Here is a 16,813-nt window from a genome sequence, read left to right as displayed (position 1 = left end):
TTAAAAATGAGGTTGGTGGCCTGAACTGTGGTGGCGCAGTGGGATAGAGCGTTGACCTGGAACACTGAGGTCGCCGGTTCAAAACCTTGGGCTTGCCTGGTCAAGGCACATATGGGAGTTGATGCTTCCTGCTCCTCTCCCTTCTCTCTCTCTCTGTCTCTCTCTCTCACTCCTCTCTCTCTAAAAAATCAATAAATAAAATATTTAAAAAAAAATTTTTTTTTTAAATGAGGTTGGTGACAGCATCTATGCCCACGTTGGGCTCTTTCTTATGTCTTTGATCCTTAACCTGGAGGCAGTACCTCCCTCTTCTCCTGACTTGGGGGAAACAAAACAGCCTGAGTTTACCTGGAGCCTGGGAGTTGAGCATAAAGCAGAGGGGGCACTATATTTGTCCCTCCTCCCCTCCCCCCAATACTAAACAGCTGTCAAAGGCCGGGAAGGATCTCCTTTGAGAGGTCTCCACTTAATGGTTCCTTGTACACGCAGGACCCCTCCTCAGTGTCTGACAACTGTGCTAGGACAGCACAGGACACAGGGCCATGACCAGTCAGTAGGGAGGATAGTACTGAGATGTTCACACTCCAGGGGTTCCCAGGACCAGGCAAATGGCTGGTGTGGGAAAGGCTCTACAGGGGCTCTAAGAATGAGGCTGAAGGGTCTTCCTTGGGTCAGGGTTCATTCTGGGGCAAAATCCACACCTGGAATGGCCCTAGGACAGGCTCTGCTTCCATGGGGCCTGGGTTGGAAAACTCAGAGCTAGTGTAGAGTATGCAGCTATGACCTGCTGAATGAGGCGGCACAAGCCACCCACACTGGGTTGGTAGATAGCTCCCTCAGCATCAGAGCTCCCACTTTGGAGAAGTGAAAACTCCGGGGCCTTTTTGATTGAAGGCAGTTTCAATACATTAACACAAAGGAAATGGTGACAAGTTTTATTATTTACAGATCCCAGAAGCGAAAGAGTACGACGTGGGGGTTGGATGGAGGAAGGGCAGTCGTCTGTCCCAGGTCACGAGAGAGCAGGAGTTGAAGATCCAGGCAGCAAGAAGCACCTATTACTTATAAGGTAGAAGGGGCAGTGGCACTAATTCTGAGTGGTCATTTAAAAATGCACCCAAGAGCCTGACCTGTGATGGCGCAGTGGATAAAGTGTCGACCTGGAAATGCTGAGGTCGCCGGTTCGAAACCCTGGGCTTGCCTGCTCAAGGCACATATGGGAGTTGATGCTTCCAGCTCCTCCCCCCTTCTCTCTCTCTGTCTCTCCCTCTCCTCTCTAAAATGAATAAATAAAATTTTTTTAAAAATATTAAAAAATAAATAAATAAATAAAAATGCACCCAAGAAAAGCAAGACAGGAACTTGTGGCAGGATCCTAAGCTCAGGTCCTTATTTAAATGTCCAGACTCTGGATGTGAGCAAGATTTGACATATTGTAACATGCCTTGGCAGCAACATAAAATGACTGGTTTCTCATCACAAAGCACTGATGAGCAGGCACTGCCAACCACTGCCCCCTGCCCTGAGGCCCTGGCTCAGCAGCATCTCCACAGGGCTCCCTTGGGGGAGGCTGCCTCCTTCAGCACCTTCTAAATTTAGGGCTTGGGCTCTGTGACTCATTCTTGAATCTGTTTGCTCCCCTCCTCCAGGATTGTACGCCCACGGTATTTTCATCCTCTGCCTCCTCAGACTGATTAATAGGGCCCTAGAATCCTGCAGCAGCCACCACACCAAGGAGAGCTCCCCAGGCCACCCACCCCAGGTCAACTCTGGGTTGCTTTCTGACCAGGTCCTATACTGTGCCTTCCCTTCCCTTTCCAAACTCCCATCTCCACCCTGCCACTTGCTAACTACAGCCCACCCAGTGGCCGCCCTGGGGGCTGGCTCCAAGCAGGACTGCGGTGGCAGTGGGGAAGAGATGGAGCCAAGCCTCTCCCCTTCCAAATTAGTTGCTAGGCAGCCTCAGTCCCACCTTACCCTATGGCTCTTGGTGAGTTCTTGGCCTCTCTGGGCTTCTCTTTCCTTCTCTATAAATAAGGGGTTTGACCCAGACATTCATTATGGAGGCTTGTACCATAGATGAAATTAGCACTGAGCCAGAGCTCCACTTTCAAACAGGGTGGGCCGGGGTAGGCTCTCTCTCCTCCTCAGTCCCCTGTCCCTTTTGCTCTATTCAGGGGACACACAGGCCAAGCCCCTGCTGACAGACTTTTTTTTTTTTTATTTCTGCCCTGCAGCGAGGAAGGGTTGTATATGACCCCACACCCTGAAGGGGCTGGAAAGAGTGCAGGCTCAGGTCCTGGTCTGATTGTCCAGGGCTATAATGTGCAGCTTCACTGTGGACCTCAGGTAGTGGGGAAGGGAATCATGTTACATGTGAAGGTGTAAACAGTGTAAACATTTTTTTTTTTCTTAAGCTGGAAACGGGGAGAGACAGACAGACTCCCGCATGCCCCCGACCGGGATCCACCCGGCACGCCCACCAGGGGGCGATGCTCTGCCTACACCAGAGCCACTCCAGCGCCTGGGGCAGAGGCCAAGGAGCCATCCCCAGCACCCGGGCCATCTTTGCTCCAATGGAGCCTCGGCTGCGGGAGGGGAAGAGAGAGACAGAGAGGAAGGAGGGGGGGGGGTGACGAAGCAAATGGGCCTCTCTCCTATGTGCCCTGGCCGGGAATCGAACCCGTGTCCCCCACATGCCAGGCCGACGCTCTACTGTTGAGCCAACCGGCCAGGGCCTAAACAGTGTAAACATTTGAAGTGCCTGTTCCCTGCCAGGTTCCCAGCGCCAGAGGAAGAAGTGGGGACATGGGTTTCCCCCTTGACTTCCAGAAACACAGGCTCTCAGGGCAGAGTGGAGATGTCTGAGAGATGAGCAGACCTGGGGCTGCAGCACCTCTGCCCCTGTGTGGCTCTAGGACAGGGGTCCCCAAACTACAGCCCGCAGGCCGCATGTGGCCCCCGGAGGCCATTTATCTGGCCCCCACCGCACTTCTGGAAGGGGCACTTCTTTCATTGGTGGTCAGTGAGAGGAGCACAGGATGCTGGGGTACTGTATGTGGCTGCACCACAAAGCGCAGTGTCGCTCACGTACAGTACTACTTCCGGTGATGCTGGATGCATGCGTCATGGCTCCAGAAGCGTGTCATATCACTTGTTACAGCTAGCAGTGACAAATATGGAACCGGACATTGACTATCTCATTAGCCAAAAGCAGGCCCATAGTTCCCATTGAAATACTGGTCAGTTTGTTGATTTAAATTTACTTGTTCTAGTGCTTACAGCTCTTTTTGAATTTGTCTAGTAGGTCTTCCGGTGTTTGCCGGAAGGCCCCTAAAAAAATAAAATAAAATAAAAATTTAAAAACTTACTTGTTCTTTATTTTAAATATTGTATTTGTTCCCGTTTTGTTTTTTTACTTTAAAATAAGATATGTGCAGTGTGCATAGGAATTTGTTCATAGTTTCTTTTATAGTTCGGCCCTCCAACGGTCTGAGGGACAGTGAACTGGCCCCCTGTGTAAAAAGTTTGGGGACCCCTGCACTAGAAGAACCCTGTCCGCAGCTAGCCTCAATCTGTGTTCACCAATAACAACAGTGGCTAATGTTTACTGAGCTTGTACTATGTGCCTGGTGCTATTCTGTGCACTTAACAAGTCTAACTTCTTTAATTCAGTTACACCAGTCCTGGATAAGATATCCTACCCCCACCCCCTCCACACACACACTTTACAGGCAATTTGATGCTCAGAGAGGGATAGTGACTCATACAAGGCCACAGCATTAAGTCACTGGGAAGGCTAGTTAAAATCTAGTTGTGACTACAATCCTGGCTTGTTTGCTATCCCAAGGTAGCTCTTCCCCAAGTATACATTAGAGACTCTATAAATGTTTGATGAAGATGTTTGACCACTGCCATGTAATGGAAAGATCCGTATCCTAGTTCAGTTCTACCCCAACTCCTGTGTGTCCTTAAGAGAGTCCTTTCCTCCTTTAGCCTCGCTTTCCCCCACTGAAAAGAGGTAAGTGAAGAGTCAGAGGATTAGATACCTGGATATGAAGAGGATCCTGGATTTCCATTTCTACAAACACTTGCCTTTCATGACTCGCCTGAGGAAGCCCCATCTGCAACCAGACCTTAGGATCTTCTGGCCCTCGTCCCACCTATCCCCAGAACTTCTAAATGCACTCCAGAGAGAAACATCTGGGTACAGCCTAGCTCCACTACTTCAGGGACAGAGAAAAGTTTACTTCCCTGGTGGGCAGTTGCCTGATCCCGGGGTGGTGTGGTGTGCCCATGGTCCATGGTGCCACCTGGCTGCTCCACCCTGACTAGGGGAGTGGCTCCTCCAGCCTCAGTTCAGTGTGCATCACTTCCTCTCCTCATCACTCAAACCAGCCCAGGTATCAACTCCATATGCTGCAGCCCTAGCTGGAGACAGGAGTGCCCAGCTCCTCCCACATTCAGAAACAGAGACCAGTGCCCTCCTATTCTTTTCCTTTCATAGTCTGTCCCCTTAAAACTACTCCCACATCTGTCCCACCTAGGCTCCTTCCCTTACCTGCGCCACTGTCCTGAGAAGCAGGGTCTGTACACTCCAGGTATAGTTCCCTTCCTCCAGGATTCCCCAGATCTTTCTTAGCTCCCTACTTCTTGGTAGCCATCTCAGCAGAGTAGGCCCTCCTCCATTAGGCCCAGGTAAAGTAAGAAGGATTGGAACTAGGCACTCAAGAGTACAGTCTGTATCCAATAATGACACTGATCCTTGGGATGCAGGGAAAGGCTCCAGGACCACAGCCAGGAGGGCCGGGCTTTTTATTTTTACTTTTTAAATTCTATTTATTGATTGATTTTAGAGACAGAACAGAAAAGAGACAGACAGAAACATCAATCCATTTCTGTACATGCCCCAACCAGGGATGGATCTGCAGCCTCCCGTGCCTCAGGATGACACTCCAACCAACGGAACTATCTGGCCAGGGCAGGAGGGCTGGGCTTTAGCCGTTGTTTACAGATTGCTGAGACCTGGGACAAGCTCCTGCCCATTTTGGGGCCCTCAGTTTTGCAGTTTGTAGAATGAGGAAATGGGCCCCCTCAATCTGTAATCACCCGACTACAATATTTTGCCCTTATTTTGCTTCGGAATTTAGTTTTACTCCTGCATCTGATTTGATCCTCCCAACAATGTATTTCCATTTACAAATGAGAAGGCTTAGGTCCCCAAGGGACCAGAATTGCCCAAGGTCACACAGCAAGTCAGAGGCAGAGTGGGGGCCAGAGTCCGTAAATCGTGAACCATCTTTGGTCCTTCAAACTCTATGGTACTAGGACTCTGGCGATATGACTTCATCTGACCCTTTGCCCAATCTGTAAAAGGACTGCTGTGAGGATCAAATTAACAGAGGCAATGAAGGGTGCTCTGCTTTGCAAACCATGAGAGAAAGGACAACAGAGAGAAGATGGGACCACTCCGTTACTATTCCTGCTAACTACAGTGCCCCCAGGTGTCCATCGCTAGTCACTCGGCCTGCGCAAGCGCCCTTTGGTGTTGACGGAGGCCGCGAGGTCCTGCATTTGCGCCTGCGCTTCCAGCTGGGCCCTCCCAATGGCCGTCAAGCTGCGCGCTTTCGGGCTGTGCGCGTTTTCCGATGCTGTCCGGGGTACTCTAGTGAGCTCCCTGGGGCCTCTGTCAGTCTACTTCGGTTGAGGCGTCTCCATAGTCCTGGAATGGCGGAAGTCTGAGAAGTGGCAGGAGGAGCCACAGCGTGGCCACCATCCTCCTCCCCTCCCAGGACTCCAGCATCTCCGTTACCCTCTCACTAAACCTAGGGTGCCGAATATGGTGCCCCCTCACGGCAGACATGGCGGCCGTGCTAAATTGAACCGGAAGGGCCGACGCACTGCCTTATGGGAACCTTAGTTCAGGGCTAGAACTTTTCTGGAGTTGGAGCGCTGAAGAAACTACATTTCCCAGAAGCCCAAGAACCAGAGTCTCAAAAGAAGGGCCCGGGACTTGGTGGAGGATATGGTTTGGGGACCATGGTGGGTTTGTGCGGGCGGGGAAACTGGTGAAGTAGTTGGACAATAGGCTCTGATCTTGGGCTTGTGTGTTCGAGGTGTGTATGAGTTACACATTAGCTACTACAGTAGGCGAGTAGCGTTGTTAGAGCTGAGTTTAGGAGATACTGCTCACTACCTGTATGCTCCTCCCACAGAGCTTCCACTCCCCATAGCTACTTGGAGGCACCGCTCCATGGGGGTCACACTCACCTGCGGCTCAGTTCTCTTACTGCTGGAGTAATACACATAAAGCCAGCAGTAAATTTTTTCCAAGAGCATACTGCGATTATAAACTGCCATAACTCCCTGTGTTGAGTGACTACTACTTTCTTGCCAAGCAACTGTTTTCTAAAATCATAGACTATGAGAAACTTTGCTGTTTGAAATTATATAGGTAACAAAAGAGTTAAAATAATTATATAGATAAGACTGAAACTTCTACCTGGAAAATCTAAATCAGTAAGTGGACAGGGATAACAACCCAGAAGCAGAGATACAGATAAGACGTGTGTGTGTGTGTGTGTGTGACAGAAACACACAGAGACAGAGAGAGGGACAGATGGGGACAGACAGGAAGGGAAAGAGATGAGAAGCATCAATTCTTCCCTACGGCACCTTAGTTGTTCATTGATTGCTTTCTTATATGTGCCTTGATGGGGTGGGGGTGGGGGGCTACAGCAGACCAAGTGACCCCTTGCTCAAGCCAGCGACCTTGGGCTCAAGCTGGTTAGCTTCGCTCAAACTAGATGAGCCTGCGCTCAAGCTGGCGACCTCGGGGTTTCGAAGCTGGGTCCTCCATGTCCCAGTCCAAGATTCTATCCACTGCACCACTGCCTGGTTAGGCTAGATAAGATTTCTGAACATACTGTTTCACATTTATCTTTATTGTTTCCAAGTGAACAGGTCTCTGGGTTCACTTATCAACCCAGACCTGATGTTGGCCTCTTTACACACAGCTTTGTTTTGCTTTGAGCTGTTTCTAGATAAGATATGAGGTCCTTCAGGTGTGCTTAAGGCTAGCTGGGAACATAAGGGTTCTTGACTTTGTGCAGGAAAAACTTCACAAGTCCAGGTGCTTTTTATTTTACTTTTTTTAGGTGAGAGGAGGGGAGATAGTGAGGCAGACTCCTGCACGCCACCCTACCAGGATTCACCTGGGACCAATGCTTTGAGTACTGAGCTATTTTTAGTGCCTTAGGCCAACGGAGTTATCCTAAGTGCCAGGGCCACACTAGAACCAATCTAGCCACAGGTTGCAGGAGGTGAAGAGAGAGAGAGAAGGGGGAGAGGGTGGAGGAGAGAAGTAGATGGTCTTTTCTCCTGTGTGCTTTGAGAATTGAACCGAGGATATCCGTACACCAGGTTGACACTCCATCCACTGAGCCACCGGCCAGAACCAAGTCCAGGTGATTTTGAGAGTAAGTTTATTAAAATTGGGGACAATGATGCCTGACCTGGTGGTGGTGCAACAGATAGAGCGACGGACTGGGACACAAAGGACCCAGGTTCAAAACCCCAGGTTGACAACTTGAGCATGGGGTCACCTGCTTGAGTGTGGGATCATAGACATGATCTCATTGTCATGGGCTTAAGCCCAAGGTTGGGCTTGAACAGAGGGTAGCTGGCTAGGCTGGAGGCCTCCCTCCCCCCACCCCCAGCCAAGGCAGGAATGAGAAGCAATCAATAAAAAACTAAATTGCTGCAACTATGAGTTCATGTTTCTTATCTCTTTCCCTTCCTATCTCTCTCTCAAAAACAAACAAACAAATAAATAAAAGGGTTAGAAACCTCTGACCCCAATGTGACTCCTCACCTAAGACAACTAGGCACCTTTAAGTCAGCAGTCTTTTTTTCTTTTTTCTTTTTTGTGATCAAGAGAATGACAGATAGGGACAGACAGACAGGAAGGGAGAGAGATGAGCATCAATTCTTTGTTGTGGTGCCTTAGTTGTTCATTGATTGCTTTCTCATATGTGCCCTTGACTGGGGGGCTACCGCAGAGCAAGTGACCCCTTGCTCAAGCCAGCGACTATGCCAGCGACTATGGGGTTGTGTCTATGATCCCATGATCAAGCCAGTGACCCTGCGCTCAAGCTGGTGAGCCCACACTCAAGCTGGATGAGCCCATGCTCAAACCAGGAGCCTTTGGGGTTTTTGTTTGTTTGTTTTTTTAATTATTTTTATTTATTCATTTTAGAGGAGAGAGAGAGAGAGAAGGGGGGAGGAGCAAGAAGCATCAACTCCCACATGTGCCCTGACCAGGCAAGCCCGGGGTTTCGAACCGGCAACTTCAGTGTTCCAAATCTATGCTTTATCCCACTGCGCCACCACAGGTCAGGCGCCTTTGGGGTTTTGAACCTCGGCCCTCTGCAACCCAGTCTGATGTTCTACACATTGTGCCACTGCCTGGTCATGCAGATGAGTCTGCAGTTTTTTTGTTTTGTTTTTGTGGCAGAGACAGAGAGAGTCAGAACGAGGGACAGACAGACAGGAATGGAGAGAGATGAGAAACATCAATTCTTCATTGTGGTTCCTTGGTTGTACATTGATTGCTTTCTCATATGTGCCTTAAGGGGGGGGGCTACAGCAGACTAAGTGACCCCTTGCTCAAGCCAGCGATCTTGGGTCCAAGCTGGTGAGCCTTGCTCAAACCAGATGAGCCCGCGCTCAAGCTGGCGACCTCGGGGTCTCGAACCTGGGTCCTCCACATCCAGTCCGACGGTCTATCCACTGCGCCACCGTCTGGTCAGGCTGAGTCACCAGTTTTAATTAAAGGTATTCATCACTGTTGCCAGTTGGCTATGGGCCTCCATGGTCATGGGTACCATGACCTTGTCCTGGACATGCCTTCTAATGAATGTTACCACCCAACACCCACTCCTTTAACACACAGGTTAGGCTTGGGCTGAAACTGAGGTCAGAGAAGCCTTAACTCAGTGCAGAGGTAGGAAGTTTCACTTGAGGAGGTGACCCTTGAATAGGAGCCAGGGCTACTAAAGAGGAAAGTTTTTCAAAGGAACATGTGCAAAATAAATGAGAGTCAAAGATAATGACATATGGGGGATTGACCTTAGTTCATTGTGGTTTCAAAGCAGAGCAGGGTATATTTCAGGGGTTGGGAACATTTTTGGCCGAGAGAGCCATGAATGCCACATATTTTAAAATGTAATTCCGTGAGAGCCATACAATATGTTTAATACTAAATACAAGTAAATGTGTGCATTTTATGTAAGACCAACACTTTTAAAGTACAATAAGTCTCTGAATTCTTTTTAATAACGTTGTTATGCTGTTGCTAACCAATGATGAATAAAGTACTTCTTACCATTAATGCGATTTCTGATGCTGCATGGTTTTGCTGATGGCTTTGTAGTCTGGTTGATACGTGGTGAGGTTAAGCTTCGTGCAGGCGTTGAGACTTCCAACCGTTAAACATGATCGTAGGTTGGTCTTATAGTTCTTTAGATGTGAGAAAGACTGCTCACATGCATACGCAGAGCCAAACATTGTCAGTACAGCAATACTCACACGCTGCAGTGTGTGGTATGTGACTGGAAGCGCATTCCAAGTTTTGACAATCAGCTGGTCTGCGGGTTGAAGTTTTTTCATTTCTCCCCACTTGTGTTTGCTCGCCAACTCTACTTGCTGTTGTGCAAGTCTTTCCAAATCTTCATTCAGTGACTTGAACTTATTCACCCACATGTCTGAGGCCTTCAGGTCAGCAGCTTGTAGCTCAAAATCTCTGGCAGAGACACCAGGGATGTAACTCAGGTTGGCGCTGTCCACTGCAAACTCGTGTGGATGGGTGATGAACTTAAAAAGACGAGTGCACTCACAAAATTCTCCAAAGCGCTCTTTGAATGACTGCAGGAGATTAGATGTGAAGCCTGCTAGCTGCTGAAGATCAAGATGTTGAGCAGGGTCACTTGCTGTGCATGCATCTTTAAACTCTCCCAGTTTTTCCAAGTGTAGTAAATGACCTGTTTCAGTGTCAGTGATGAAGAGTTCCAGCTTGTTTTCAAATGCAATCACTGCTTGTTGAAGGGATAAGACTGTATTTCCAATGCCTTGCATTTTCACATTGAGCTGGCTCGGATATTCAGTCATGTCCACGAGATAGTAGAACTTCAGGAACCACTCAGTGTTAGCTAACTCAGGATGCTCGACATTTTTCATTTCAAGAAAAGTCCGGATTTTGCTCAGACAAGTCTCGAAACGGCTGAGCACCTTCCCTCTTGACAACCAACGCACGTTGCTGTGCAGAAGCAGACCAGGATAATTATTCCCAACTTCATCCAGCAGTGTTTTAAACTGGGAACCATTTAAAGCTCCAGCAACAATAAAGTTGACCACCCGAATGACCATCAACATCACCTCACCAAGCTGCTTGCCACACATCTGAGCACAAAGCGCCTCCTGATGTAGGATGCAGTGAAAACTTAGGATGGGTCTCTTTTCATGTTCATGAAGAAGCGCTACGAATCCTCTGTTTTTCCCCCACTATGCATGGAGCACCATCAGTGCACACCGAAATAAGTTTATCCATCGGTAGATTTTTTTTCTTTAGTGAACTCAGTGAAAGACTTGAATAAATCCTCCCCTCTTGTTGTCTCTTTCATAAGCAAAACAGCAAGACTTTTCTCACATACTGTGTCACTGACAGTATACCTTGTGATCATGCTGAACTAGGATAAATGGCTTACGTCTGTTGACTCATCCAAAGCGGGAGAAAAGAATGGTGCTGCATTTATGTCCTTCACTTGTGTTGCCTCAATTTGATTTGCCATCATGATGGTACTATCATGAACAGTTCTTGCCAACAGAGGCATGTCTTTTATTTGTTTGATTATCTTGTCTTTATCCGAAAAGTCGTCAAAAAGTTCATTGGCAACATCAAGCATGAATGTTTTGGCATACTCCCCATCTGTGAATGGCTTTCTATTTCTCACAATTGCTAAAGCACCTGCAAAGCTAGCCGAATTCCAGTCACCTTGTTGGGTCCAAACACAGAGTTGCTGCTGACTAGCTTGCACTCTGCACAGTAGCTTTTGACATGCTTTCTTCCTGCTGTACCCCACTGGATATTTCGATGCAAATGTAGTATGGTGTGTGTCGAAGTGCCGCTTTATATTTGACCGTTTCATCGATGCAATTTTATCATTGCATATTAGACACACTGCAGAACCTGCTCTCTCCACAAAGGCTAATTCCTCTGTCCATTCCTGCTGAAAAGTACGATACTCCTCATCTTTTTTTCTTTTAGCCATCTTCTTTGTCAAAAGGGTTTCTGCAATTAGCTAGCTGATTACTTGATTAAAAGGAGGGAAGTTTACTTCCTGACCTCACAACGACCAGTGAACGTTATGCATTATCCAATAAAAATTTGGTGTTATCTCGGAGGACAGCTGTGATCGGCTCCAGCCACCCGCAACCATGAACATGAGCGGTAGGAAATGAATGGGTTGTAATACATGAGAATGTTTTATATGTATTTTTAAAATTATTTTTATTTATGTATTTTAGAGAAGAGAGACACAGAGAAAGAGAAGGGAGGGAGGAACAGGAAACATCAACTCCCATATGTGCCTTGACCAGGCAAGCCCAGGGATTTGAACTGGCGACCTCAGCATTCCAAGTCGATGCTTGATCCACTACGCCACCACAGGTGAGGCAGAGAATGTTTTATATTTTTAACGTTATTATTTTTTATTAAAGATTTGTCTGTGAGCCAGATTCAGCCATCAAAAGAGCCACATCTGGCTCGCGAGCCATAGGTTCCCGACCCCTGGTATATTCCGTGGAGTATCACTGGCATTTACTACTTTCTAAATCCTGCGACCCATCATCTTCACCTCAACAAACCTGTCACTTTCAGGTCCTGTCTGGCTCTCCAAGATCATCTGATTTCTCTCATTTCCTGGGGATGGACAGGTCTGAATTCACTCTTAGAGAGCAGGGCCTGCTGGGGCCTTACACAGGGTATCCCAAGGTGAGGCTGGGCCCAGTGAATTCCCTCTTTTATTCTTCACACCAGCCTGTGTCTGCAGAGCTCTGGGGTCTTGTTGGAGATACTTTTTAAAAGTATTTTTTTTCCTATTTTTCTGAAGCTGGAAACGGGGAGGCAGTCAGACAGACTCCACATGCGCCCGACGGGGATCCACCCGGCACGCCCACCAGGGGGTGATTCTCTGCCCATCCGGGGCGTCGCTCCGTCACGACCAGAGCCACTCCAGCGCCCGGGGCAGAGGCCAAGGAGCCATCCCCAGCGCCCGGGCCATCTTTTGCTCCAATGGAGCCTTGGCTGCAGGAGGGGAAGAGAGAGACAGAGAGGAAGGAGAGGGGGAGGGGTGGAGAAGCAGATGGGTGCCTCTCCTGTGTGCCCTGGCCAGGAATCAAACCCGGGATTTCCGCATGCCAGGCCAACGCTCTACCACTGAGCCAATTGGCCAGGGCAAAAGTATTTTTTGAAGACTTTATTCATGTTTAGAGAGAATAGAGAGAGAGGAAAAGATGGAGGGGAGGGGCAGGAAGCATAAAATCTCACATGTGCCTTGACCCGGCAAGCCCAGGGTTTCAAACCAGCAACCTCAGCTTTCCAGGTTGATGCTTTACCCATTGCACCACCACAGGTCAGGCCTGGAGATAATTTTATTATACCTGTAGTTCCCTACAGCCCATAATTTACTGTCAGGTGTACCTGGAAGAGATGTTGCTGCTGCTCCAGAGGCCAACCTAATAGAGTGAACTGTTTTTGAACCCTGAGTTCGGGAAGTGGGCTGCTGACCAACTTAGCCACCTATCCCTCTGGGCCAGGGGTTTGCTAAATGAAACCAATTGCATCCCTTTAATACTCTGGGACCTAAATTTTCTGTGACATATTGGACCTCTAAACCTTGCTCTTCACAAGGGCAGTTCCAGCCCATTCTTCCAGGTCTGAATCCGCTGAGATTCTTCATTTCATTGTACTTGTTCTTTCCACTGCCTAGAATTCTTTTTTCTTTCTTCTTGGCCAACTTCTATTTCATCCTCCACAACCCAACTCAAATGCCATCATTTCCAAAAAGCAAGAACTCTTCCATTCAGTTCCTTCCTCCTCTGTGCTTTTTCTTTCCTTCTTTTAATTAAATTTTATTTTTTGATTTTAAAGATTTAAAAAAATTGATTTTAGAGAAAGAAAAAAAGGGGAGGAGTGGGTAGCATCAATTAGTAGTAGTTACTTCTCCTGCTGTGTGCCTTGACCAGCAAGCCCTGGGTTTCCAACCAGCCACCTCAGCATTCCAGGTTGACGTTTTATTTTTATTTATTTATTTATTTATTTATTTATTTATTTATTTATTTTTACAGAGACAGAGAGAGAGTCAGAGAGAGGGATAGATAGGGACAGACAGATAGGAACAGAGAGAGATGAGAAGCATCAATCATTAGTTTTTCATTGTGCGTTGCAACACCTTAGTTGTTCATTGATTGCTTTCTCATATGTGCCTTGACCGCGGGCCTTCAGCAGACTGAGTAACCCCTTGCTCGAGCCAGCGACTTTGGGTCCAAGCTGGTGAGCTTTTGCTCAAACCAGATGAGCCTGCACTCAAGCTGGCGACCTTGGGGTCTCGAACCTGGATCCTTGGTATCCTTGTCCGATGCTCTATCCACTGTGCCACAGCCTGGTCAGGCCAGGTTGACGCTTTATTTTTTTTATTTTTTATTTTTTCACAGTGAAGGGAGGGGCCCCGACCAGCAGGGGAGGAGAAAGAGAAGGTAGTAGATGGCGAATAAGAAACAGGTTTTTGCAAAGGGAGGGGAGGAGGCTCTCAGAGGGAAGAGAAACCCGAGCACAAAAGAGGTCCGCAGAGGGACCAGAAAAAAGTCCCGAGAGAGAGGCCCTGGCCGGTTGGCTCAGTGGTAGAGCATCGGCCTGGCGTGCGGGGGACCCGGGTTTGATTCCCGGCCAGGGTACATAGGAGAAGCGCCCATTTGCTTCTCCACCCCCCCTTCCTCTCTGTCTCTCTCTTCCCCTCCAGCAGCCAAGGCTCCATTGGAGCAAAGATGGCCCGGGCGCTGGGGATGGCTCCTTGGCCTCTGCCCCAGGCGCTAGAGTGGCTCTGGTCATGGCAGAGCGATGCCCCGGAGGGGCAGAGCATCGCCCCCTGGTGGGAAGAGCGCCGCCCCTGGTGGGCATGCCGGGTGGATCCCGGTCGGGCGCATGCGGGAGTCTGTCTGACTGTCTCTCCCCGTTTCCAGCTTCAGAAAAAAAAAAAAAGTCCCGAGAAAGAGAGAAAGAGTGAGGGAGAGAGGTGCCCCTGGGAGTCAGGCAGGAGGGAAAGAGAGTTGGGAGTCTGCGGAGAAGGAAAGATTAGGAGTGGAGGTTTTAGGTGAGGTTTCTCTGGCCAGAAAAAGGCCCGTGCGGTGGGACAGGCAGCACAGAGATTAAGGACAGGTGCACAAATAATTAGAAGCCATGTATGTAAGAGATCTCTAATCGGTTCCCAGCTTTTTTGGCGATAGTTAAATTGGTGAGGGTGTTAACACCAAAAGTCCCTTCAGGAGGCTAATTCAGTGGGTTCTGTGGCCTGGCCACAGCGGAGAAGAAGAACAGTTTCTTCTTCCTTAGGGAGGAAGATTCCTGTGCCCCAACAGCTGCCCTCAGTTCTCGGAGTGGTCAGACCTGAGCATTAGCATCCTAAAAACTCAAGATCCAGCCACGGATGAAAGTGGGTGTGCTTGGGGAGGTCTCCACAAGCACACGCTCACTCGGATGGACAGATAGACTTCCCTGACGTAGCTACGGTTTCGGACAGGGAGTCTCGGAGGAAAGAACTGAGAGGAAAGCTGGAGGAAGGGGACTTACCGCACCATGCGCCAAAGTAGGTGTAAGGTCGGAGATCCTGGTTCTTTCTCCTGGCTCTTTCTCGGAGGGGAGGGGAAAGGAGCGGTCCTTGCAGACTTCTAACTCCTTCCGGGTTTTTGGCACCAAAATGTAAGGTATTTTTCCCTACCGAGAAGGAAGGAAGAGGGCCGAAGCCGCAAAGTGTGGAATAGCAAACAGCTTTATTGAGTACAGAGCACGCACCCCACCCGGCAAGGTTCCCTGGCCCCGAGGAAAGAAAAGATGGAGGAGAGATGGAGGTCAGGGAAGTTGCTGGTTGACGCTTTATTAAGGTGAACAATTGTCCTCCTTTAGGGAGGACAGTTCTTTTCTAAGTTCTGTTCTCTCTCAAAAAGTGTCCTTCTAACATGTCCTCCTTTTTTTAAATTTATTTTTTATACATAAATTTTTATTAATTTTAATGAGGGGACATCAATAAATCAGGGTACATATATTCAAAGAAAACATGTCCAGGTTATCTTGTCATTCAATTATGTTGCATACCCATCACCCAAAGTCAGATTGTCCTCCGTCACCTTCTATCTAGTTTTCTTTGTGCCCCTCCCCTCCCCCCCCATAACTACCACACTCTTGTCCATGTCTCTTAGTTTCGTTTTTATGTCCCACCCATGTATGGAATCATGCAGTTCTTGTTTTTTTCTGATTTACTTATTTCACTCCGTATAATGTTATCAAGATCCCACCATTTTGTTGTAAATGATCTGATTAAAGCCTGTAAGCAAACTCTTGGCCAATACAACAAGAATCCATAAAAGAGTAGTGTCCTTAACATGTTCACCAAGTCCAAGTTGGCACCAACACCATTCCAAATCCCTGCGAATGCAACCCAACCCCAGTTCAGTCCGTTAGGAGCTATCACAAGGAGCAGGAGTCCAGAAAAAGTCCACATCCAGGAAAAGTCTGCATGGCACTGGAATTGTTGTCACAATTCTATACTTTGCAGCTCATGTCCAAGTCCCAAAGACCACTGCTTCTAGCTGGTAATGATTCAGGTAGACTGGAAAAGCCATCTGCAGCATGTGTGGAGATGGAGTTTCTGTTCTCCTCTGCCTGGAGAGATGAGACCAGGGTGCTTTTCCCTGGAGCTCTGCAACTGTGGCATGGTAAAGAGAACCTTGGGATACACTAAACTGGGTGGCAAAGGTGAATTCACAATAGAAGTTGGCAAAAGGGGGAGAGAGAGCTCTAAATTAGGAGTAGGTCCCAGCCTGAAATATGAGTGGGGCATTGAGGTAGGAGGAATAAAGGAAACACTATATATTAAACAAAGCAGCAAAAAATAGGACTATCAATACCCACAACAGAGATCTTCGAGGGAAGAATAAAAAACCTGACTATTCAGGCAAGACATAGTTAAGTGGCCCTTGTGCAAATGAGATCAGTTTACCTGCTTTTTAGAATAAATACCCTAGGCTCGTCCACAGTATCGTAGATGAGGCCGATGGCCCTGGGCACCTTCAGCCTTCAGTGGCAAACCCCAGCATTCTGGGCAAGGTTAGGTCATAGGTGGCTGGAGTAAGGCTGGAAGAGACTGAACCCTCCCTTAAAGGAGTGAGGGGGAAGCCTACCTTCCAGTGTCCCTTTTTCCTCACAGCAGAGGCATGTAAACCTGGTAGGCTTTAGCTCAATGACCTTCCTATTCACTATTGAAGCAGGACCCAGATGGAATCCTATGAGGCCCCTTTGGGGTGTTGGAGCCTTTAAGGGCATATCCTAAAAGTTGGTAGTTCACCTGATCTCTATTGGGCTTTTTCTGCCTCTTGGTACCTTAAAAACCATGCTCAGGCCTGACCTGTGGTGGCGCAGTGGATAAAGCGTCAACCTGGAATGCTGAGGTCGCCGGTTCAAAACCCTGGGCTTGCCTGGTCAAGG

The 16,813-nt window shown here is 48.3% G+C and overlaps 1 non-coding gene across 1 annotated transcript; it reads left to right on the top strand.

Annotated features, from left to right (window-relative positions):
- Window positions 1–3,272: 3,272 nt before the first annotated feature.
- Window positions 3,273–3,335, top strand: LOC136321122 (U7 small nuclear RNA). Its single transcript, XR_010728416.1, has one exon. It is a non-coding gene; the product is annotated as a U7 small nuclear RNA (small nuclear RNA).
- The last annotated feature ends 13,478 nt before the right edge of the window (window positions 3,336–16,813 follow it).

The sequence above is a fragment of the Saccopteryx bilineata genome, chromosome 1 (assembly GCF_036850765.1).
Source record: "Saccopteryx bilineata isolate mSacBil1 chromosome 1, mSacBil1_pri_phased_curated, whole genome shotgun sequence".
In the NCBI taxonomy this organism is placed as follows: domain Eukaryota; kingdom Metazoa; phylum Chordata; class Mammalia; order Chiroptera; family Emballonuridae; genus Saccopteryx; species Saccopteryx bilineata.
The sequence above is the reverse complement of the archived record's forward strand: the minus strand, read 5'-3'. Positions and strand labels throughout refer to the sequence as shown.